This window comes from Cyprinus carpio, chromosome A22, assembly GCF_018340385.1.
Source record: "Cyprinus carpio isolate SPL01 chromosome A22, ASM1834038v1, whole genome shotgun sequence".
Taxonomy (NCBI): Eukaryota; Metazoa; Chordata; class Actinopteri; order Cypriniformes; family Cyprinidae; genus Cyprinus; species Cyprinus carpio.
Genome location: NC_056593.1, coordinates 18,324,088 through 18,334,746, shown reverse-complemented (window position 1 = coordinate 18,334,746; position 10,659 = coordinate 18,324,088).

The following is a 10,659-nucleotide window of genomic DNA, read 5'->3' as shown; positions in this document are numbered from 1 at the left end:
TTCGATCAGACCCATAATCGCAGGTGAATAAAATCAAGCATCTAGCCATGCAGTCTGCATTTACAGACGTGAATAAAATGGCTTGTTTTGAAGAGCTCAGCGAATTCAAATGTAGCGCTGTGATAGAATGTCTCACAGTTCATGAAATTTCATCTCTGCTACATATTCAACGGGCAGCTGTAAGCAGCATTTTTGGAAAGCAGAAGTGTTTAGGGACAGCAACTCGAAGCAAGAAGAACATGTAAAATCAGAAAGTGGAGTCATCGAGTGCTGAGGCACCACCACTGGACTCTGGAGCAGTGGAAACCTGTTCTGTGGAGTGACGAGTCTGGAGTGGATTGATGAGTCTGAGTTTGGCGGGCACCAGGAGAATGATACATGCCTAACTGCGTTGTGCCAACTGTAGAGTTTGGTGGATGAGGATATGAGGCTGTTTTTGGGCTCAGCCCATTACTACCAGTGAAGGGAAATCTTAATGCTTCGGCATACCAAGACATTTTGCTATGCTTCCAACTGTGTGGAAACAGTTTAGGGAAGGGCTTTTCTTATCCACATGACTCTGCCTCATTGCATAAATCAAGGTCCATTGAATAAGCCTCAGGAATTATTGAAGGAAATGTAAACTCACGTCTGTAAAGTAGAGGGCACAGCTCAAACAAACCATTCTGGATTGCATGAAGAATAGGACGCAGGACAAGAAAGTAAAACACTCTTCAGCAACAAAAAAAAAATTGTTTATTTAAAGTTTTTTTTTTTTTTTTTGCTTATAAATATAGTTGAATTGGATCATTGGAGGTCAGCAAAGACATTGGTTAATAAAATGGGATTAAATATAAAGGATATTTGTATTATATAACATATTCTGAGTTTGTGTCACCCTGTTTTTATTCATTCTGAGGAATACGGAGTCTGTTTTTGTGTAGGTGAGATGAGTAAATACATGTTCTCATTTAGTCCAGAACTACAGTAACATCATGTTCACACAATGCCTCTGAACTCACTCCTGATTTCTCTCAACATGAGGACAGGAGAGCTGTTAGTCAATACTTGCCAAACAGACTTGCCAAACTGCTGCTGCGTTCTATTTATGACGTGCTGACAAATTTCAAATGATTTTCAATGGTCGCTTTGTCGCCAGTGTAGACTAGCTGTTGCGGTTCAACATGATAACTGTCGCGTCCGGTGTAGACACTGTGTTCAAGATAGTTCAAACTAATTTAGATAAATTAACTACACAAAAACCTAGTTGCAAATGCGTGTTTTACAGGGTAGAGAGAGCTCCAAATGTTTCTATTTACAACGTGTTTTTCACCTACATATTGGATGGCCTGAGGGTAAATTAATAACAACAATACATTCCACATAGAAATAAAAATGTATAATATGTAATTTTAATAAAACCACTAATAATACAAAATCGTAAATATTGAAATAGTCTGTCCTTGAAGTCTTGCCATTGGCTGCTGTTTTTGAATAATTAATTAGGTAGATCTAGTTTTTAGTAGTCATTTATAAATATAACAACATTGCAAGTTCCTGTTTCCACCTTTTTCTTCAACGCGGAAGTAAGTCTATGGGTGAGACTTCAGGTTCATTAGCCGCTGTAGGGAAATAACGAGGAAAATAACAACAGTAAACGGTAAAACTGTTTGCACTACAAACCAGTGTGTTCATAATTAAGATAATACATTAAAATAATATAATAATACACACCAACTTTCAATATCAAGCAGCAAAACGAACTGTTGGATGGAGTGAAAGCCAGACCCTAGAATTACAAATGTCCGCGCCCATTTTTACGACAAGAAAAAGGTGGATAGTGATTGTTACATTTCAGATTGCTTAAAGGGATACTCCACCCCAAAATGAAAATTTTGTCATTAATCACTTACCCCCATGTTGTTCCAAACCAGTAAAAGCTTTGTTCGTCTTCAGAACATAATTTAAGATATTTTGGATGAAAACAGGGAGGCTTGAGACTGTCCCATAGACTGCCAAATAAATAACAGTGTCAAGATCCAGGAAAGAATGAAAAGCATCGTCAGAATAGTCCATAAAGTCGTTATTTTTGTTTCTTTGTGTACAAAAAGTATTCTCGTCACTTCATAACGTTACGGTTGAATCACTGATGGCAGATGGAGTATTCTGATGATGCTTTTCATTCTTTTATGGACCTTGACACTGTTATTTATTTGGCAGTATATGGGACAGTCACAAGCCTCCCGGTTTTCATCCAAAATATCTTAAATTGTGTTGTGAAGAAGATCGAAGCTTTTACGGGTTTGGAACGACATGGGGGTAAGTGATTAATGATAAAATTTTCATTTTGGGGTGGAGTGACCCTTTAATTGTATACATCCATCACAATGTTCTCTGACCTGCTACAAGTAAGACTGAAGTTTTTTTTATGTTAAATCTTGAATTAACTGACGAACCTCGACTGAAATCCCTGTCTGATACATAGCTTTGATTTGACTTTTTAACATCCTCGGCACAATACATAATGTCCATGAAAAGTATCTAAAATAACTTCTGTTGTATTATTAGAGCATCTGAAATGCTCTGATCTAGAATGGGTGCTGTCAGCCCATGTCCTTTTCTTTGGTTTCATGATTTTTAGACGGATAAATATAAACCCAATATTATATCAGAAGATGCGTATACAGATTCATACAGTCATCCTAACATTTATATATATATACATCCTAACAGTATTATGTCATTAATATAGCTTTCAGTAGTAGAAAAGATCATTCTTTTTTTGGAGAAGTGTGGTTTAAAAATAGTTCAAGACAAAAACTAAATATAAGTCTTTCATCCTTACACTAGTGGCTCTGGTCTATGAAATATTAAATATGTGCAAAATTTCAAACCACAGGAAATGAATGATTTATTCACATTATTTAGGCATTTGGAAGAGCCATTTGAAGAGAAAAGGTATTTGGGAGATTCAGCAAGCAATACAATTGTGTCCCATGTATGAAAGCATCAGTTACTGAAGGCTGATTCATGAATCATGATGGACTCATAGACTGTCTCAAAACCCATACTGAACAAACAACACAATCTCACAAAACTATTTTACCTTTTGGAAAATTGGTGGATTATTCATGTTTTTTTATGATCTGTGATGGTTATGTTTAGGGGTGAACCATCAAGATCATTCTCAAAATTGTAAGTTTTTGTATGATTCACATCGTAAAAAATATACCTTGTAAAATAGTTATCCCATGAGATCAGGTTTGCAGCCTACCTGAATTTTTCAGATTTTCAAACAGTGATTAGAATTAGAATGCAGTGAATTAGAATGCAGTAAAAATGTTGCAAAATTTGGACCCTTTTTGGAATTTGAAAAAAAAGAAGTATAAATGCTTTTTTTTCAAGAAAGAAACTCGTTGTCTTGAGCGCAAATGGAGAAAAACAAACTTGGAAGTTTTTAGAATTGCGTGGAAAAACAGTATGTCCAGCTATAGACAGGCTCTAAAAACTGCCAGGGCGATGACCATATCCACAAACTCATAGAAAACAACCAAACCAATCCCCGGTTTTTATTTAGCACAGTGGCTAGATTAACAAATAACCAGACGCCACCCGATCTAAATATTCCCTCACAGTTAAATAGTAATGACTTTATGAATTTTTTCACTGATAAAATAGATAACATCAGAAATACAATAACAAATGTAGATTCTACAGCGTCTAATACTTTAGTTTTATCCATCGCACCCAAAGATAAACTGCAGTGCTTTACAACTATAGGACAGGAAGAGCTAAATAAACTTATTACTGCATCTAAACCAACAACATGTTTATTAGACCCTGGACCCACTAAATTACTGAAAGAGTTGTTACCTGTAGCAGAAAAACCGCTTCTCAATATTATTAACTCGTCGTTATCTTTAAGTCACGTCCCAAAAACCATTCAAGCTGGTAGTTATTAAGCCTCTTATTAAGAAACCACAACTAGATCCTAGTGAACTGGCAAATTACAGACCCATTTCAAATCTTCCGTTAATGTCTAAAATTTCAGAAAAAGTTGTGTCTGCTCAGTTGTGCTCCTTCCTGCAAAAAAATGATCTCTATGAAGAATTTCAGTCGGGTTTCAGGCCCCATCATAGCACAGAAACTGCACTTGTTAAAATTACAAATGACTTGCTTCTTGCGTTAGATCAAGGCATCAGATCAAGGCTGCATCTCATTGCTAGTTTTACTTGATCTTAGTGCTGCGTTTGACACCATAGATCACGACATACTCATAGATAGATTACAAAACTATACAGGTATCCAAGGGCAGGCTTTAAGATTGTTTAGATCCTACCTGTCCGATCGCTACCACCTTGTTTATTTAAATGGGGAGTCATCTCATTTATCACCAGTAAAATATGGAGTGCCACAAGGATCTGTCCTAGGTCCTCTGCTATTTTCAATATACATGTTGCCCCTTGGTAATATCATTAGAAAAAACGGGATTAGTTTCCACTGTTATGCTGATGATGCTCAACTATATATCTCAACAAGACCAGATGAAACTTCTAAATTATCTAAGCTAACAGAGTGTGTTAAAAATGTAAAAGATTGGATGACCAATAATTTTCTCCTATTAAATTCAGATAAGACACAGATATTATTTATTGGACCAGAAAACATTACACAGAATCTCGTAGATTACAATTTGCAATTAGACGGATGTACTGTTACTTCCTCTACTGTCAAAAATCTGGGTGTTATATTAGACAGTAACTTGTCTTTTGAAAATCATTACTTACTTATAAGGCCCTTAATGGCTTAGCTCCTGCGTACCTAACTAGCCTTATACCACGCTACAACCCATCACGCTCCGTAAGGTCACAAAACGCTGGACTTTTGATAGTACCTAGGATAGCAAAGTCCACTAAAGGAGGTAGAGCTTTTTCGCATTTGGCTCCCAAACTCTGGAATAGCCTACCTGATAATGTTCGGGGTTCAGACACACTTCCTCTGTTTAAATCTAGATTAAAAACACACCTCTTTGGCAAAGCATTCAAATAATGCATCTCATAATTTTGGACTGCAGTTATATCTGATCAAATGTGCATTATTATTCTTTAGCTTGGGTTAAACTAATTAATTTTACTTGGCTGGAACAGCAGCGACGCTAATTATGTCTCTATTTGTTTCTCTGCTTTGCCACGGGATTTACATCCCGTGGTAACTAGGATTTACACAAGCTCCAGTCTGGATCCAGAACACCTGAGAAGAGATGATGCCAACCCCTCAGAGGACCTCAGATGATGCTAACCCAGAGACAACATACAGAACTACCACATTTTGCTATAAGTTTGATTGCATAATTGCTGTTAATAGTGTTAATCGTCTGTTTGTTTACGTCTTTTATTGATTTTTCTGAACATTTCTGCCATATGCACATGAACTGACAGTCATCACTGATAAGCTACTACTAAATATTGTAGAAACTTAATTTTCTGTAAAGTTGCTTTGCAATGATTTGTATCGTAAAAAGTGCTATACAAATAAACTTGAATTGAATTGAATTGAATTCAAAATGTTAATTTTTTTTTTTTTGGATTTTGTACTGCAGAAAAAAAGCATATGATTCAGAATGTCAAAAACACCTTTGATTTAAAAAATTTAAAAATAAATAAAAATGTAAGTATAATTTTGATTATGAATGTGTAAAAATGCTTTTGATTCAGAATTTGTTTATTAAAAAAAGCCTTTGATTTGGAATATTTAAATATTCCTTTGATTCAGAATGTGTAAAAATGCTTCTGATTTAGAATTTCACAAAATGTTTTTGAGTTCAGAAAAAAAGCTTTTGCTTTGCAATGTGCACAAACTTATTATTTGGAAAAAGAAAAGAAAAAACAACTCTTTTTTTATTATTCAGAATGTCTAAAAATGCTTTTGCTTAGGAGTTTGTAAAAAAAATTATTTGTAATATGTAAAGATACTTCTGATTTGGCATGTTGAAAAAAATTATGTTGCTTCAAAGTGCAGAAAAATCGGAATGTGTAAAAAATTCCTTTGATTTGGAATATGCAGAAATGCTTTTGATTGGAATGTTTAAGTTTTACTTATTTATTTTGATTCTGAATGCACAAAAATTATTTTGATTTGGAATGCACTAAAAAGTATGATTTGTAACATGCCGAGAATTAATTGGAATTTGTTGGAATGCAAAGAAAAAACTGATTTGGAAAGTGGCAACAATGCTTTGGACTGTGTTCAAATATCTACTGCTGATGTTGGATTGCCACAGAACTTGATTTTGAGTTTTCTAAAATTGGTAGTGATTTGGACCATGCTAATGATGATGCCCAGCGGCGCTGTGTGCCTCAGTCTTGAAGACACGGGGTCCTGGTTCACCGAGCAGGGTCTTTCATTTCGCAGCAGGGCAGAGCAGATGGCAGTGAGGCGATGCGGAGACTCTTGTATAATAACAAAGAAGGACTGACTTTGATAGTATGTTCTGCATGAATGAACCGGATACTGGAGCGAATTCAAACCCGCACTCACTCGGCTGTCGGGAACTTCTAATGGAAATATAACAACATTACTAACTCTCTAAAGCCGTGCACTTACATTTTCTGGCAGACAGATAATTCAATATTATTTCTCACTGTAACGGGATTAAAGGTATTTTTCTCTGACTGTATTTCGAGCGAAGGCAAAATGAAGGTGAATTCTAGAGATGAGAGCTTGAATACTTCTGGAGAATGTGACCTGCTGACAAGTAAGTGCACTTAAAAGGACACACGAATGACACGAACACTAACGCGACATTTATAGACGTATGATATTTTTTGTATGCTCTCAAGTTGCCTGCAGATTATGTATTGTCGCTAAACTCTTGCTGACTGACATTTTAGTTGTTTAGGTGTTCACTTTTTTAAAAAATATTTCTTTCACCGGACATATTTTCCCATATAACCATCCTGTCTGCATATTTACAAGCTGCAACTATCGCTCCTCAAATTCTGCTATTAAGAAACACAATGTACACTTCTCGATGTTTATTTACCACATTATTTCTGCATATAATATAGCCTTCCACCTGACAGGATTTAGATTAATTTAATTCATGCATTTGTTGTGGACTATGACTACACAGGCTAAATTATTTAACGTTTCATGTTTTATTTTTTAAAGAAATGACATAAGCTACATTATACACAGCTGTGGCTACTGTTGACATGTTAAACTCTACATCAAGCTATTTTAAAAAGCATTTTGCTAATTATTTTATATAGCCTACTTATGTCTGCAGTTTTTCTGCACGGTTATTGAGACACTGCAGTGAATATTTGCAATAGGTCTAATACCATGAGAGACATCTTTAAGATGCCAGTTTTACATTCAGTATAAATCATAAACATCTTAAAGACATATTCTAAACGTCTGGTTGACATCTGATTGGAAATATCCTATAGATGTGCTGCAGATGAGCAAATACTCTAAAAGACCAGGTAGAAAAAATACGTCTTGCAGATGTAATGCAGACGTCTAATAGACTTTGTGATGTACGTGTGCTATTAGGGATATTAATATGAAATTATGACCGTGACAAAAATACCAACACACATATTGTTCATATTTTGATAGCTTTGTTTTGCTGAAGTCTGCCTTACTTTGCATTTTATCTAGTTAACATTTTCTATTTTCATAGAAAATACTACTAATTGTATTACCAGTTTACCAGTCAATTTGCATTTTAATTTGCATCACTGACATGCTAGACATATAGATTCTATTCATATTTAGATTTTTTTATTTTTGCATAGACCAAATACTATCCATCAATTAGTAACCAAGGTACCTCACACATTTCAATAAAAATGCAACCAACTACATAATATTCCCAAACAAATGAACTAAATAGGTCTGAATAAATCACTTGACTCTTTCACTCATTTCATGCTAACTGTGTTTCACATCTTGTCATAACAAGGCTTTGTAATATGCATAAATAATTGATAAAGTTTCATTTTATAGTCAGGCTTCCTCTTTGTCAGTGTCACAGCTGTACAGTTGCCTTTGGTTAAACCAGCTCGCATAAAACATGTTAATGCATGATAATGAAGACATTATAAAAAATACCATGGTAGCCCATGATAGACAGAAATATAGATAGATAGATAGATAGATAGATAGATAGACAGGCAAGGCAAGTTTATTTATATAGCATATTCCATACACAATGGTAATTCAAAATGCTTTACATAAAAGAAAAGAAAAGAATAATACAAAAATAATCACAACAATAAAACAAGGAATTTAAAAAATTTGAAAATGATTTAAAAATTGATTTAAAAGGTTTAAAATGAATTTAAAACAGTTTAGAATAGAAAATTATTATACATAAAATATAGTGCGATCAGTTCGGACATTGCACAGTGCTCATTCAATAAATGCACAGCTAAACAGATGAGTTTTAGCACATCTGATCTCTTCTGGAAGGGGATTCCAACTGCGGGCGGCAAAGTAGCTAAAGGCGGACTCCCCTTGTTTTGTGTGAACCCTTGGTATTTCTAACTGACTCGATCCTAATGATCTGAGTCTCTGTTAGGTTTATATTCAGTGAACATATCTGCAATATATTTTGGTCCTAGGTCATTGAGTGATTTATAAACGAGTAAAAGTACTTTAAAATCAATCCTAAATGTAACTGGAAGCCAGTGTAAGGACCTGAGGACTGGTGTGATATGCTCAGATTTTCTGGTTCTAGTCAGAATCCTGGCAGCAGCGTTCTGGATGAGCTGCAGCTGTCTAATGGTCTTCTTGTCCTCCCTGCTGGTGATAAAGGCATTAACGAGTTTCTCCAAGTCTTGACTGGAAACAAAATATCTTATTCTTGCAATGTTTTTTAGATGATAGTATGCTGATTTTACTGCTTTGACATGACTACTGAAACTAAGGTCTGCCGCCAGAATCACACCAAGATTCCTGACTTGATTTTTAGTTGTTAGACCCCTAGAGATCAGTCCACTGGTTATGTGACTTTCCCAGTTGGTTAACAAGGTAAGTAGCTGATGAAGTAAATCTAGTGCTTTCTGTAGTGTTGTCAATGCTGAGCTATTCCAAGTTCTATTTCTGAATTCTGTTTTCGTTTATCATTATCTTTTATCAGGATCTTAATCACCTCTCTGCCCTTTTTGAGGATTCAGGTCAGCTAGCCAATTCTGTTGTTGCGTCCATCTTGGTTTCGACCTTCATGCGCTCCTTTTTGTCTATCAATACTCTCAGTAGCTTCAAATGAGAGACTGAAGAACAAAAAACAAAACAAATGTCTATCCAACTTTTCATTCAACTGACAATCTGAAGGACTATTTTAAAATTGATTACTATTAAGAAACACCTGATCAGCATGGACAAATGGACCAAAATCACTCCGAACTAAGCTGGTATTTAAAGCAGAAGAGTGTAATTTCGGTGCCTCTCATCATCACCAAATGGAATAGCAAAAATAATGAAATTAGAGTATCATTCAGTAACGTTTAATGTAGTGTTGGTTTTGTTTGTTTTTCTATGCCAGTATAAATAAGCTCTGGAGGAACAGGTGTTTGAAATAATTCACCAAAATGAAGTCTTGTGAAGTCGGCTGATGATAGATATGTTAATAAATCTCAGTACCAACAGTAACGAACACACTCAATGAAACTGATTTAAGGTCTGTTCTGAATGTTATTTTGTTTTTGTTTCTGACTTTTAGTTTGATGTTTTATTCATGATGCATTAGTTTTGATTCTTGATTTTTGAATTTAATACTTTCATAGGCCTAATTATCTGTGTTTGCGCCTTCCAGACTATTTTTGGGGATTTTTCCGTGAACATTTTTGCATCAGTAGGTGGCGACAAATGACTGTTTATCAGCCATGAATCATTCATTCCACCGATTCGTTCAAAACGCTGATTAGGAAAAAAATAAGCGACTGTCTTTACCCTGATACCATTCAACCAATTCAGTGAATCGATTCACTAAAACACTGACTCATCCAGGACCACTATAACAGGCGATTGATTCTGCTTTTCGTTTGGCGCTTGTTGATGGGAGGAAAATTAAACAAAATAACTGTCAGTGTTGTACCTAAAATATAAGTTATTTGATACATAACATTATTGTTATGTTGTTATATTGTTATTGTTCTACACACACACAATCTGTTGGCCTAAACATACAACACTTCATAATTTGCACATGAAATTCTGCCTAAGTTGATCTAATGTGAACGTGACTTTAATGATATTTTCATACTGAAATCAAATGCCATGTCCAGTAACTCAAAAGGGTCAAAGGAAAGTATGTGCTCATATTCCTTTATTTTATGATTTGGTGAAATTCAGTTCTCCAAATTCAGTGATCCGATTTATTTTTGAATCAAAGCCAGAGCAGCAAACTGGGCCAACTGACTGTGACAGACCGCTGCTTTGCGAATGGTTTTGTGTCCTTGAAACAGAATTTAAATGATTTATAAAGCACTTCTGCATAGCTAAGCAGTTTCCCAATGTTTTTGCAGGTAACTCTCCCTCAGGCCAGAGCAAAAAGAACATGAAGCAGCGCTTCCTCAAACTTCTGCCCTGCTGTCATGTGGACTCCACACCAACAGTCAGGAAAGGCAAGTGACTGACTCGCTGTTGTTTTCATTTATGCACGTTCTTTCT